This window comes from Scyliorhinus torazame, chromosome 19 (assembly GCF_047496885.1).
Source record: "Scyliorhinus torazame isolate Kashiwa2021f chromosome 19, sScyTor2.1, whole genome shotgun sequence".
In the NCBI taxonomy this organism is placed as follows: Eukaryota; Metazoa; Chordata; class Chondrichthyes; order Carcharhiniformes; family Scyliorhinidae; genus Scyliorhinus; species Scyliorhinus torazame.
Genome location: NC_092725.1, coordinates 69,372,710 through 69,387,086, shown reverse-complemented (window position 1 = coordinate 69,387,086; position 14,377 = coordinate 69,372,710). Strand labels below are relative to the sequence as shown.

The 14,377-nt window shown below is 48.7% G+C and overlaps 1 protein-coding gene across 1 annotated transcript in view; it reads right to left on the bottom strand.

Moving 5' to 3' along the window:
• Window positions 1-1,088, bottom strand: part of aass (aminoadipate-semialdehyde synthase) — a 151,419-nt gene extending 150,331 nt beyond the window's left edge. The window contains exon 1 of the mRNA XM_072484492.1: window positions 934-1,088. The gene's annotated coding sequence lies outside the window, so the exon portion shown is untranslated. The remainder of the gene's footprint in view (window positions 1-933) is intronic.
• Between the last annotated feature and the right edge of the window lie 13,289 nt (window positions 1,089-14,377).

Sequence of the window (14,377 nt, the reverse complement as noted above, 5' to 3'; positions counted from 1 at the left end):
ACCATCTCCCCGATATTGAAATGGGACAAAGACCCAAATGCATTTGGGTCCTATAGGCCGATCTCTCTGTTCAATGTAGATGCTAAAATACTGGCCAAGCTCTTGGCAGCTAGGATTGAAAACTGTGTGCCAAACGTTATGACGTTTAAGTGGGAAGAGGAGCTCGGAGGTGAAATAGAAGAGGGCTTATGGGCGGAGGCGTTGAGCAGGTAAACGTGACCGCAACATGCGCTCGTCTCAGCCTGATTCAATTTAAGGTCGTCCACCGGGCCGACGTGACAGTGGCCTGGATGAGTAAATTCTTTGGATTAGAGGACAGGTGCGCCAGATGTTCGGGAGGACCAGCGAACCATGTCCACATGTTCTGGGCATGTCCAAACCTCAGGGGGTACTGGCAGGGATTCGCGAACATTATGTCCCGCGTACTAAAAACAAGGGTGGTGATGAGTCCAGAGGTGGCAATTTTTGGGGTTTTGGGGGACTCGGGAGTCCAGGAGAGAAAGGATGACGTTTTGGCCTTTGCTTCCCTGGTAGCCAGGCGACGAATTCTGCTGGCATGGAGGGTTTAATGTACAGGAAGTGAAAACGTGTGTGAGGCAATGTTTTCCCATCCTGACAGATTACTGATTCTAAATATAAAGCCACTGACGGCAGCAGCCGAGGCTGTCTCTGTCCAGGGCTCTGTCTCTGTCCTTGAAATGACTGTGTCATTTGTCCATTTCAGCAGCTGTTCCTGGAGCTTGGGCCATTCCCTGCTGACCGCGGGGGGGAGAGAGAGAGAGAGAAAGGTTATCCGGGACAACTGCATTGAAAACAGGGAGGGTGAAATCAAACATGATCCTTTTGCACGCCGGCCGAGACAGAGAAAGAGAGAAGGGGGGGGGGGGCGGTAGGATCTGCTGAAAGTTCTGGGTCCCGGTCGCAGACACTCACCTCAGTGTGGAGCAGTAGCGGGCAGGACAGGATTTGGCAGGATACAGACTGGTGGGTTATTTCCAGAGCGATGTGAAACTGACTCCACTGCCGCCGGCCAGCCAATGGTGTGTCAGTAAGTGAAAGGCGCTGCCAGTTCCGTCATCCCAACACTGGCTGCAGGAAATCCTTAAAGCAGCAAAACTCAAATCTGCGCAGCCCCCTCCCTGGACACTCCCGCTCACTGATTCCCTTTCGGCCGCACGTCACATTTTGGACTGGCAGGTGACGTGTCTTGATTTAAAGGAGCTGAAACATTCCCAAACTGCTGAGTTTTTTGGTCTCCCCCTTTTTCCATTGGATTGGATTTGATTTATTGTCACCTCTACGGACGTACAGTGAAAAGTGTTTTTCTGCGTACAGTACGGACAGATCGTTCCATGCACGAAAAAACATACAACATACATAAATACGCAATGTAAATACATAGGCACAGGCATCGGGTGAAGCATCGGATGGCAATGCTAGTCACTAGAGAAGATGTGTGGAGAGATCAGTTGAGTACATAAGAGAGTCATTCTGGAGTCTGGTGACAGTGGGGAAGAAGCTGTTTTTGAACCTGTTAGTGTGTGTCCTCAGACTTTTGTATCTCCTGCCCGAAGGAAGAGGTTGGATGAGAGAATAACCCGGGTGGGAGGGGTGTTTGATTATGCTGCCCGCTTTCCCAAGGTAGCGGGAGGTGTAGACAGAATCAATGGATGAGAGGCGGGTTTGCATAATGGACTGTGCTGTGTTCACAACTCTGTAGTTTCTTGTGGTCTTAGGCTGAGCAGTTGCCATACCAGGCTGTGATGCAGCCAGATAGGATGCTTTCTATGGTGTATCTGTAAAAATTAGGAAGAGTCAGTGTGGACATGCCAAATTTCCTTAGTTTCCTGAGGAAGTATAGGCGCTATTGTGCTTTCTTGATGGTAGCGTCGACGTGTGTGGACCAGGACAGATTTTTGGTGATGTGTACCCCTAGGAATTTGAACTTGTCAACAATCTCAACCTCGGCTCCGTTGATGCTGACAGGGGTGTGTACAGTACTTTGCTTCCTGAAATCAATGACCAGTTCTTTAGTTTTGCTGACGTTGAGGGAGAGATTGCTGTCGTCACACCACGGCACTAGGTTCTCTATCTCCTGTACTCTGACTCATCATTATTCGAGATCTGACCCACTACATCAGCAAACTTGTAGGTAGAGTTGGAGTTAAATTTTGCCACACAGTCGCATGTGTTTAGGGAATATAGTAAGAGGCTAAGTACGCAGCCTTGCAGGGCCCCGGTATTGAGGAATATCATGGAGGAGGTATTATTGTTTATCCTTACTGATTGTGGTCTATGGGTCAGGAAGTCGAGGATCCAGTTGCAGAGGGAAGAGCCAAGCCCTAGGTTTTGGAGTTTTGAAATGAGCTTTGCTAGAATAATGGTGTTGAAGGTGGAGCTGTAGTCAATGAATAGGAGTCTGATGTACGAGTCCTTGTAGTCGAGATGCTCCAGGGATGAGTGGAGGCCAGGGAGATGACATCTGCTGTGGACCGGTTGCGGCAGTATGCAAATTGCAGTGGATTAAGGCATACTGGAAGTATGGAGTTGATGTGTCTCATGACCAATCTCTTGAAGCAGTTCAAAATGATAGATGTCAAGGCCACTGGATGGTAGTCATTGAGGAACGCTGTCTGGTTCTTCTTTGGCACCGGTATGATGGAGGTCTTGAAGCAGGTGGGAAACTGAGTAGGGAGAGGATGAAGATGTCATCAAACACACCCTTCAGTTATTCACGCAGGAACTGAGTGCACTCCCTCAGGACCCGTCGCTTTCCGAGGGTTCACTTTCAAGAAGGCCAATCTGACTTTGGAAGCTGAGACGGTAGGTATGGGTGTGTCTGAGGCTGCTGGGGAAGTTGACAATGGTTTGATGGTTTCCTGCTCGAACCGAACATAGAATGTATTGAGTTCATCGGTGATACTAATAACTCGGCTTTTCAACACCCTCGGTGATTCTGAACATCGAGATTGAACCCTGTCCCGTGGTAGCCGTTTTCGGGGTATCGGACTTGCCAGAGCTGCGGACGGGTGCGGAGACGGATGTTCTTGCCTTCACCTCACTGATCGCTCAAGGCGAGTCCTGCTGGGGCGGAGGTTGGCAACTCCGCCCAGTGCCTCAGTTTGGCTAGTGACTGAATGGAGTTTCTACACTGGGAGAAGGTTAAATGCACTGTGAGGGGCCAATTGAAGAGTTCTAGTAGAGATGCCAACCATTTATCATCTACTTCAAGGAGTTGGTCACCGTTAGTTGCAGGGGGGCGTCGACGTGGGTGGACCAGGACAGATTTTTGGTGATATGTACCCCTAGGAATTTGAAACTGCTAACCATCTCCACCTCGGCCCCGTTGATACTGACAGGGGTCTGCACAGGGCTTCCTGAAGTCAATGACCAGCTCTTTAGTTTTGCTGGCATTGAGGGATTGATTGTTATCGCTGCACCACTCCACTAGGTTCTCTATCTTCCTCCTGTATTCTGGCTCGTCGTTATTCGAGATCTGGCCCACTATGGTCGTATTGTCAGCAAACTTGTAGATGGAGATGGAACCAAATTTTGCCACGCAGTCGTGTGTACACAGTGCGTATCGCAGGGGGCTAAGTAAGCAGCCTTGCGTTGCCCCGGTGTTGAGGACTATTGTTGAGGAGGTGTTGTTTATTCTCACTGATTGTGGTCTGTGGGCCAGAAAGTCGAGGATCCAGTTACAGAGTGAGGAGCCAAGTCCTAGATTTTGGAGCCTTGATATGAGCAGTCACCGGTCTGCAAGTATTTATTTCAAGTTTCTAGCGTAGAACCATAGAATTCCTACAGTATAAGGAGAAGGCTATTCGGCCCATTGAGCCTGCACCGATCCTCTGAAAGAGCACCCTACCCAGGCCCACTCCCCCACCCTATCTCCGTAACTCCGCCTAACCTAGATCTCTTTGGATACTAAGGGCTCAATTTAGCAATTTAGCAAGTCACATGCCAGTGACTGATGGAAATGAGGCTATGACAGGTGAGGACCTTGAGATGATTGTTATCACTAAAGAGGTAGTGATGCGCAAGCTAATGGGGTTAAAGGTAGACAAGTCTCCTGGCCCTGATGGAATGCATCCCAGAGTGCTAAAAGAGATGGCTAGGGAAATTGCAAATGCACTAGTGATAATTCACCAAAATTCACTAGACTCTGGGGCGGTCCCAGCGGATTGGAAATTAGCAAACGTGACACCACTGTTTAAAAAAGGGGGTAGGCAGAAAACAGGTAATTATAGGCCAGTTTGCTTAACTTCGGTATTAGGGAAGATTCTGGAATTTATCATCAAGGAAGAAATATCATCAAGGAATCAAGGAAGGGGGTGGTTTAGCACACTGGGCTAAATCGCTGGCTTTTAAAGCAGACCAAGCAAGCCAGCAGCACGGTTCAATTCCCGTACCAGCCTCCCCGAACAGGTGCCGGAATGTGGCGACTAGGGGCTTTTCACAGTAACTTCATTGAAGCCGACTTGTGACAATAAGCCATTTTCATTTTCATTTCATTTCAAATAGGGAGGCATTTGGATGAAAATTATCCCATTGGACAGATGCAGCATGGGTGATTAAGGGCAGGTCATGCCTAACTAATTTAGTGGAATTTTTTGAGGACATTACCAGTGCGGTAGTCAATGGGGAGACAATGGATGTGGTATATCTGGATTTTCAGAAAGCTTTTGACAAGGTGCCACACAAAAGGTTGCTGCAAAAGATAATGATGCATGGCGTTAAGGGTAAAGTAACAGCATGGATAGAGGATTGGTTAATTAATAGAAAGCAAAGAACATAGAACATAGAAAAATACAGCACAGGACAGGCCCTTCGGCCCACGATGTTGTGCCGAACCTTTGTCCTAGATTAATCGTAGAATTTACAGTGCAGAAGGAGACCATTCGGCCCATTGAGTCTGTACCGGCTCTTGGAAAGAGCACCCCACCCAAGGTCAACACCTCCACCCAACACTAAGGGCAATTTTGGACACTAAGGGCAATTTATCATGGCCAATCCACCTAACCTGCACATCTTTGGACTGTGGGAGGAAACCGGAGCACCCGGAAGAAACCCACGCACACACTGGGAGGATGTGCAGACTCTGCACAGACAGTGACCCAAGCCGGAATCGAACCTGGGACCCTGGAGCTGTGAAGCAATTGTGCTATCCACAATGCTACCGTGCTGCCCTTAAGAACAAATTAATCTACACTGTATCATTCTACCGTAATCCATGTACCTATCCAATAGCTGCTTGAAGGTCCCTAATGTTTCCGACTCAACTACTTCCACAGGCAGTGCATTCCATGCCCCCACTACTCTCTGGGTAAAGAACCTACCTCTGACATCCCCCCTATATCTTCCACCATTCACCTTAAATTTAGGTCCCCTTGTAATGGTTTGTTCCACCTGGGGAAAAAGTCTCTGACTGTCTACTCTATCTATTCCCCTGATCATCTTATAAACCTCTATCAAGTCGCCCCTCATCCTTCTCCGTTCTAATGAGAAAAGGCCTAGCACCCGCAACCTTTCCTCATAAGACCTACTCTCCATTCCAGGCAACATCCTGGTAAATCTCCATTGCACCTTTTCCAAAACGTCCACATCCTTTCTAAAATGAGGCGACCAGAACTGTACACAGTGCTCCAAATGTGGCCTTACCAAAGTTTTGTACAGCTGCATCAGCACCTCACGGCTCTTTAATTCAATCCCTCTGTTAATGAACGCTAGCACACCATAGGCCTTCTTCACAGCTCTATCCACTTGCGTGGCAACTTTCAAAGATGTATGAACATAGACCCCATGATCTCTCTGCTCCTCCACATTGCCTTGAACCCGACCGTTAACCCTGTATTCCGCATTCATATTTGTCCTTCCAAAATGGACAACCTCACACTTTTCAGGGTTAAACTCCATCTGCCACTTCTCAGCCCAGCTCTGCATCCTATCTATGTCTCTTTGCAGCCGACAACAGCCCTCCTCACTATCCACAACTCCACCAGTCTTCGTATCGTCTGCAAATTTACTGACCCACCCTTCAACTCCCTCATCCAAGTCATTAATGAAAATCACAAACAGCAGAGGACCCAGAACTGATCCCTGTGGTACGCCACTGGTAACTGGGCTCCAAGCTGAATATTTTCCATCCACCACCACTCTCTGACTTCTATCGGTTAGCCAGTTCGTTATCCAACTGGCCAAATTTCCCACTATCCCATGCCTCCTTACTTTCTGCATAAGCCTACAATGGGGAACCTTATCAAATGCCTTACTAAAATCCATGTACACTACATCCACTGCTTTACCTTCATCCACATGCTTGGTCACCTCCTCAAAGAATTCAATAAGACTTGTAAGGCAAGACCTACCCCTCACAAATCCGTGCTGACTCTCCCTAATCAAGCAGTGTCTTTCCAGATGCTCAGAAATCCTATCCTTCAGTACCCTTTCCATTACTTTGCCTACCACCGAAGTAAGACTAACTGGCCTGTAATTCCCAGGGTTATCCCTAGTCCCTTTTTTGACAGGGGCATGACATTCGCCACACTCCAATCCCCTGGTCCCACCCCTGTTGACAGTGAGGACGAAAAGATCATTGCCAATGGCTCTGCAATTTCATCTCTTGCTTCCCATAGAATCCTTGGATATATCCCGTCAGGCCCGGGGGACTTGTCCATCCTCAAGTTTTTCAAAATGCCCAACACATCTTCCTTCCTAACAAGTATTTCCTCGAGCTTACCAGTCTGTTTCACACTGTCCTCTCCAACAATATCGCCCCTCTCATTTGTAAATACAGAAGAAAAGTACTCGTTCAAGACCTCTCCTATCTCTTCAGACTCAATACACAATCTCCCGCTACTGTCCTTGATCGGACCTACCCTCGCTCTAGTCATTCTCATATTTCTCACATATGTGTAAAAGGCCTTGGGGTTTTCCTTGATCCTACCCGCCAAAGATTGTTCATGCCCTCTCTTAGCTCTCCTAATCCCTTTCTTCAGTTCCCTCCTGGCTATCTTGTATCCCTCCAGCGCCCTGTCTGAACCTTGTTTCCTCAGCCTTACATAAGTCTCCTTTTTCCTCTTAACAAGACATTCAACATCTCTTGTCAACCATGGTTCTCTCACTCGACCATCTCTTCCCTGCCTGACAGGGACATACGTATCAAGGACATATAGTACATGTTCCTTGAACAAGTTCCACATTTCACTTGTGTCCTTCCCTGACAGCCTATGTTCCCAACTTATGCACTTCAATTCTTGTTTGACAACATCGTATTTACCCTTCCCCCAATTGTAAACCTTGCCCTGTTGCACGCACCTATCCCTCTCCATTACTAAAGTGAAAGTCACAGAATTGTGGTCACTATCTCCAAAATGCTCCCCCACTAACAAATCTATCACTTGGGGTTAATGGGTGTTTCTCTGGTTGGCAATCAGTAGCTAGTGGTGTCCCTCAGGGATCAGTGTTGGGCCCACAATTGTTCACAATTTACACAGATAATTTGGAGTTGGGGACCAAGTGCAATGTGTCCAAGTTTTCAGACGACACTAAGATGAGTAGTAAAGCAAAAAGTACAGAGGATACTGGATTTAGATAGTTTAACTGAATGGTGCAGGGTCTGGCAGATGGAATACAATGTTGACAAATGTGAGGTTATCCACTTTGGTAGGAATAACAGCAAAAGAGATTATTGTTTAAATGATAAAATATTAATACATGCCGGAGTTTAGGACTAGGGAGGTTATGCTGCAACTGTATAAGGTGTTAGTGAGGCCACACCTGGAGTATTGTGTTCAGTTTTGGTCTCCTTACCTGAGAAAGGACGTACTGGCACTGGAGAGTGTGCAGCGGAGATTCACTAGGTTAATCTCAGAGCTGAGGGAGTTGGATTATGAGGAGAGGTTGAGTAGACTGGGACTGTACTCGGAATTTAGAAGGATGCGGGGGTATCTTATAGAAACATATAAAATTATGAAGGGAATAGATAGGATAGATGCGGGCAGGTTGTTTCCACTGGCGGGTGAAAGCAGAACTAGTGGGCATAGCCTCAAAATAAGTTGAAGTAGATTTAGGACTGATCTTAGAAGGAACTTCTTCACCCAAAGGGTTGTGAATCTATGGAACTCCCTGCCCAGTGAAGCAGTTGAGGCTCCTTCATTAAATGTTTTCAAGATAAAGTTTTTTGAAGAATAAAGGAATAAAGGGTTATGGTGTTCGGATGGGAAAGTGGAACAGAGTCCACAAAAGATCAGCCACGATCTCATTGAAGGGCCAGATGGCGTACTCCTGCTCCTAGTTCTTATAAGACCGATTCACCCAACCTCCACATCTTTGGACTGTGGTTGGAATTCAGAGCACACGGAGCAAACCCATGCAGATATGGGGAGAAAGTGCAAACTCCACAAAGACATAGCTCAAGGTCAGGATTGAACCTAGGTCCCTGGCACTGTGAGACAGCGTGTATACATATTGCAGGTACAGTACAGAAATGGGGTGTTCGAATTACTCTGTGCTAAGTATGCAACTCTTTTGATTAGCATAAATAGCCAAGTTAACTAAATGAAATGAACTGAGCGACAAATTAAAGGGACAGTCCCTTAGGGGGAAACTGCCTTAAATAACAAACGAATCGCAAGGGAAATGTTAATCACATTTTGTTTTTTTGTTAAAAAGGGGTCAATAAGTCACCCCAGCCACTGTGGTGCCCAATGGGCATGGAAGGCCTCAAGAGTGCCAGTAGACACCGTGTGCTCCCTCTCCAGGGACACCCAGAGGGCTAAGTATTCATACTGCACACAGACTCTACCAATCTAACCCAGTGGTTCTCAAGGTCACAAGGCCATGGATGGTCCACAAGGGTTCTTCAGGAGGATGAGAGGACAGCAAACGTAGAAGAGAGCGAGCGAGCGTGATGAACTGTGATGGCTTCAAACATCTAATTGTAAAACTTAACTTTCTCCAACAAGTTTAATGGCCAATCTACATCCAAATCCAACGCATTCTTGAAAAGAAAAGGGAGGCCAAGGTCAGGAAGCCATTTGGGTGAAGCAACAGACAAAAGTTCCAGTGTTTATCAATTATTGGCTTATTGCTGATACATTTGCTGGCCAATTTGTACACGAATAGTGATACGTGTTGTTAACATGTTACTTTTCCAGCAATGTAAGGCCCATTATGTAACGCAGCGATCTTATGGCAGGGAAATGTATTAGATTAACTCTGAAACATTGCTTCCACCACAGCTGAGGTTTAATCTCAAAGGCCCAACTGTTGCCATTGTATCTTGTGAGCATTTGGTTGCTCCCCCATACTCCTCATTGAGTGAGTTCAAATGCTTCATAATATCTACCACGAAAACTGTATTCTGTGTATCCATATCATGTATGTAAAAGTCAAGGATTTTTTGACAAGTGAGTATATCAGCAGCAAATGTGATAGGGAAACAGTGTCAGATAGTGGCTCCAAGTGTGCTGGAGTGAGAGGGAGGATTCAGGGGAGTGGGGGAAAGTGAGAGAAAAGGTGCTGGAGGGCCGAGGGAGAAAGGGTGCTCGAGCAGCGGAGAGATTTAGATGCTGTCAGGAAGGAGAGAGAGGCTGTAGGACCCAGGGGGAGGGGGGGTTATGAAGAGACTTGCTGCCAGTGGTTTGTGCGACAGTGAGAGAGTGTGAAAGATTGGAGAGTGAGTGTGTGTGAGTGAGGGAGTGGGAGAGTGTGTTTGTGTGTGTGTAGGAGGGAGAGGGAGAGTGAGTCGGTGTGAGCAAGGGACTGTCTGTGTGTGAGAGGGAGAGTGAGTGAGTGTGAGGGAGAGTGAGTGTGAAAGAGGATGGGTGAGTTTGTCTGAGAGAGTGACAGTGAGTGTGTGGGTGAAAGTGAGTGTGTGAGAGAGGGGAGAGTGAAAGGGTGTGAGAAAGAGAAATGAGTGTGTGTGAGCGAGAGAGTGAGCATTTGTGAGAGAGGGAGAGGGAGTGTGTGTGAGAGAGGGAGAGTTTGCTGTTACTCACATTCAGGACTGAACCATGTTCATTTGGGTCTCGTTCTGCTGATAACAAACTCCAGCCCATTTACAGGGAAAAATATTCTGGCTAAAAGTCAAATAAATTAGATTTGTGTTAAAAAAAAAAGGAGAGAGGGAGAGTGAGTGTGAGTGAAAAGGAGTGACGGTGTGAATGAGGGATTAAAGGTGTGTGAGGGAGTGTGCGTGTGTGAAAAGGAGTGAGGGTGTGAGTGAAAAGAAGTGAGGGTGTGAAGGTGTGTAAGGGAGTGTGGGTGTGTGAGGGAGAGTGAGTGTGTGAGCATGTGTGTGAGAGAGAAGAAGGGAGTAAGTGCATGTGTTTGTGAAAGAGAGGGATAGTGAGTGTGAGAGCGTGTGAGAGAGAGTGAGTGAGAGAGTCTGCGTGATAGGGAGAGTGAATGTGTGTGATAGGGAGAGTGTGAGATAGGGAGAGTGAGTGTGTGAGAGAGAGAGGCAGTAAGGATGTGTGAGAGGGAGTGAAAGTGTGTGAGAGGGAGTGAGGGAGTGTGTGAGTGAAGGAGAGTGAGTGTTGATGAGAGAGAGATTGAGTTTGTGTGTGAGCGATGCAAATGTAATGGATAGTGAGTCTGTGTAATGGAGAGCAAGTGTGTGTGTGATGAAGAGCAAGTGTGTGTGTGATGGAGAGCATGTGTGTGTAATGGAGAGTGTGTGTGTGTAATGGAGAGCGTGTGTGTGTGTAATGGAGAGCAAAGTGTATGTAATGGATAGCGAGTGCTGTGTAATGGAGCGAGTGTGTGTAATGGAGAGCAAGTGTGTGTGTGTGTAATGGAGAGCAAGTGTGTGTGTGTAATGGAGAGCGATGTGTATGTAATGGATAGTGAGTGTGTGTAATAGAGAGCGGGTGTGTGTAATGGAGAACAAGTGTGTGAGTGTGTAATGGAGAGCGAGTGTGTGAGTAATGGAGAGTGAGTGTGTCTGTAATAGAGAGCGGGTGTGTGTAATGGAGGGTGAGAGAGAGTGAGTGTGTGTGAGCGAGAAAGGTAGAGGGAGTGAAAGGGAAAGTGAATGTGTATCTGTGAGTGCGAGTAGGAGAGCGAGGGAAGAGTGAGTGCATGTGAGGGAGGGAGAGGAAGTCTTTGTGTGTGAGAGAGTGAGTGTGAGTTACAGAGAGAGAAAGAGAGAGTGTGGGCGCGATTCTCTGGCCTCGTTTGGCTCAAGCGAGAGCACGACGAGACCGGTAAATAGCAGGAGAGGCCAAAAACCAGAACTGTGCCAGGCGCCAAACAGTCTGCGATGCAACTGGCCTGCCCCTATAGGCAAAATCGGGATCCCGCCATGACGTGGCAAGAAACCAATTATCACCACTTAAGCCCTATTTCCATACAATAGTAGCAACCCCATATCCAACGGCCTCCCGTCATTCATCGGCCTCCCAGCAAATGGTCACACTGGTGCCAATTAGTACTCCTTCTGAAAAACGTGAACCTGGCGGAAGGGCTTCTGTGGGAAGCTGAGGAGGTGAGTAGCCCTCTTTGCTCACAGGCAAAGAGCCCAGGGATGCTGGGCTTGCCACACTAGTGCTCAGCAGTGGCCATGGGGTGGGGGTGGCCAACCACTCACTGCTCCGCCATGCCAACCCCTGGATCGTGTCTACCTGTTCTGGGAGCAGCCCTTGTCCCTGCCCTCTGCCCCACCGACCACCTGTAACCTCCATCGACTGTGGGGGCCTCTCACTGTGCAGCTGAAGGCTATAGTGGTTAAGTGAGCACTTCACACATCCCAGGTAGTAAGTAGGGGAGGAATGGAGGATCCCGGGGTGGGAGCCACCGCTGTTTGTCAGTCTAACACCCTCTCCCAATGCCTTGCAGATTTTGGACCCAGCAGAACTTGCCCTAGTGGTGCTGCTGGTAGGCCGGGCGGCCAGATGCTGGAGATGGCGGCGGAGGCTGCGTCTGCAGCGGCTCATGTGCCGGGCCTTGCTCCCATCCCAGCTCCCATCAGGCCAGGGAGGGACCCAGAGAGGGAGAGGCCCAGGGTTTACAGGCGTCGCTGGTTGTTGAACAAATGACGGACAGCGCGTGCCACAGCAGGCTCTGCCTCAACAAGGTGCGACACCTGTGCTATGTCCCCGCGCACTTGCACTATGGGGAAGAGGAGCACTCCTGCTTTTGGTGGCTGGCAAGGTTACTGCAGCCCTGAACGTTTACACCTCAGGATCCTTCTAGGGCTCGGATGGGGACCTGTGTGGTATCTCGCAGGCCAAAGCCCATCCCAGGTGCATCTGATCGGGCATGGATGCCCTGTTTGCCCGGGAAGGCTCCGGCGCACCTGTCGACAGCACATGCACAGTAGTGTCGCGCAATCCTGTGTGTTGACCTCGAGAGGCGGCCTCATCAGGATGGAACTCGGGGGAACTGTCGGCCACCGTCCCCACTCCATGGGAAGGGCCGGGTTGGTACCCAGCAACTCTTCTCACTCTCGGTGCCCATAGGGCCCTGGGTTCACCTCAGGATGGAAGGGCAGCTGGTTTGAGACACTGCTGCTCCTGCATCATCTGGCTCTGCCACCCCTGGCGGCTCCCCGATGGCTATACCATCATGTCGACGTCCTTGGCGATGCTCCTCAGTGACTGGGACAAGCTCTGCTGTGCCTCAGCAATGCCAAGGCTCCTCAGCGCCTCAACCATTTCCATCTGGGAGTGGGATATGACCCTCAGCACCTCATTAAGGTTGGCCTGATACTGGATCACATCACCCAGCGAGTCGGACATTCTGCTGAGAGCCTCAGCCATGGCCGTCACTGACTGTGTGATGCCTTGGACACCTTCACTCATATTGCTGAGATCGTACACAAGGCTCTCCACCGCGATCACCACCCTAGCAGTGTTGGCCTCAGTGCTACGTATTGCCGGCGGCATCTCCTGCACCCATCGCCTCAGGAACTCCTCCAATCGGCTATGGATCTGCTCGAGTGTCACAGATGTCATGGGACTGTCCCTTTCAGAAATATTTTTGTCTTATCACATGGCTTCAGTGATGTCATTGTGTGGGCGGAGCTGGGCTGTGGCTCTGAGTTTTTACTTTCGCTTTGAGTTTGACCTGTTTTTGTATTGCACAGGTCTCTCTATCTTCAGTTTAAAAACGGTTTTCATATTACTTGATAACTTAAAAGTGATTACTGTTTTCTGGAAGGAATTCAAACCTGCTGTTTTGGAAAGGAAACAGGTGTATCCATACCAAGTCTTAAATATGGTAAGCGTGCCGTGTTGAGCCACACCAGGGGTTTCTGGTTTATGGGATCTTGTTATTAAATTGGAACAGTTAAAGGGGGAAATTTATTAAGGGTGCTACATAGATTACTATAGCTGTGTGATGTATTTATGTTGGTAGTTGATAAAAATGCTTACTGTGTGTATTTATAAAAATGTTAACTAAGTTCATAGAATAAAGCTTGTTTTTGATTAAAAATGCTGAAGACTTTGTTGACTAACACCTGGAAGGCTCACCGTAACCAAAATCGATATAAACAGTTGTAGGTCAGTTGAACTCCATGATATACTTTGGAGTTTTCTAAATCCGGGTGCATAACACAGACATCTCCCTCTGAATGTCCCGGCTGCATCCTAATGTCTCCACCAGCTCCGGGTAACCCTGTTCCAGAGGCTCAACATCAGGCTGGGACTCAGCTTGATCCTTGGATCCAGCAGACATCAGACTGTTGTCTCATCTGGGGGTCCCTGCCTCCATCTGATGTATGTCTGCAGCGGTGTGGAGCTCATCAGATTGTGCCCCATAAGCCTGACTAACATGTCCCACCGAGGTGTGTGTCTCTGTGCTGGAGGCGTTGGGGATGACAGCTGTGATGCATCGATCGTGTCTTCCTCGGAGCTCTCCTCCGAGATGGTCTCCTGGGAGTCAGGGGAGCCACTGGGAATGGGCGGCACTATCGGCTGAAGGACGTGTGGGAGAATGGAAATGTGGACAGTGGGGGGGGGATGGGTCAGTCAGTATGGCAATAACAACACACGTTTGACAGGCCCTCCAGGTGGAGCCCAGTGGATCCTTACCTCTGTGGCTTCCACCAATCTCCGCGTTGGTGACCGCTCTTGCCTCATCCACCCCCATCACCTCCAGGGTCCGTTCCTCGAAGGTTAGGAGGATTTGTATATCCAGCATGCCTCCTCCGCCAGTCTGGGCCTTCTCCTGGCGATTGTGCCGGGGGGGGGGGGGGGGGGGGGGGGCTGGTAATTTGTTTGACGTGGCACTGTAGGTAATAGTCCGGAAGATAGCAAGTGGAAGAATGGTGTGAATCCGCAGGTGCCAAAAAGAAAAGGGGGGCTGGTGACCAGGGAGGTCAGTTTCTGGAGTCTGGCTCCGAGGACCTGGTTGCAGTTTCACAGGAAAT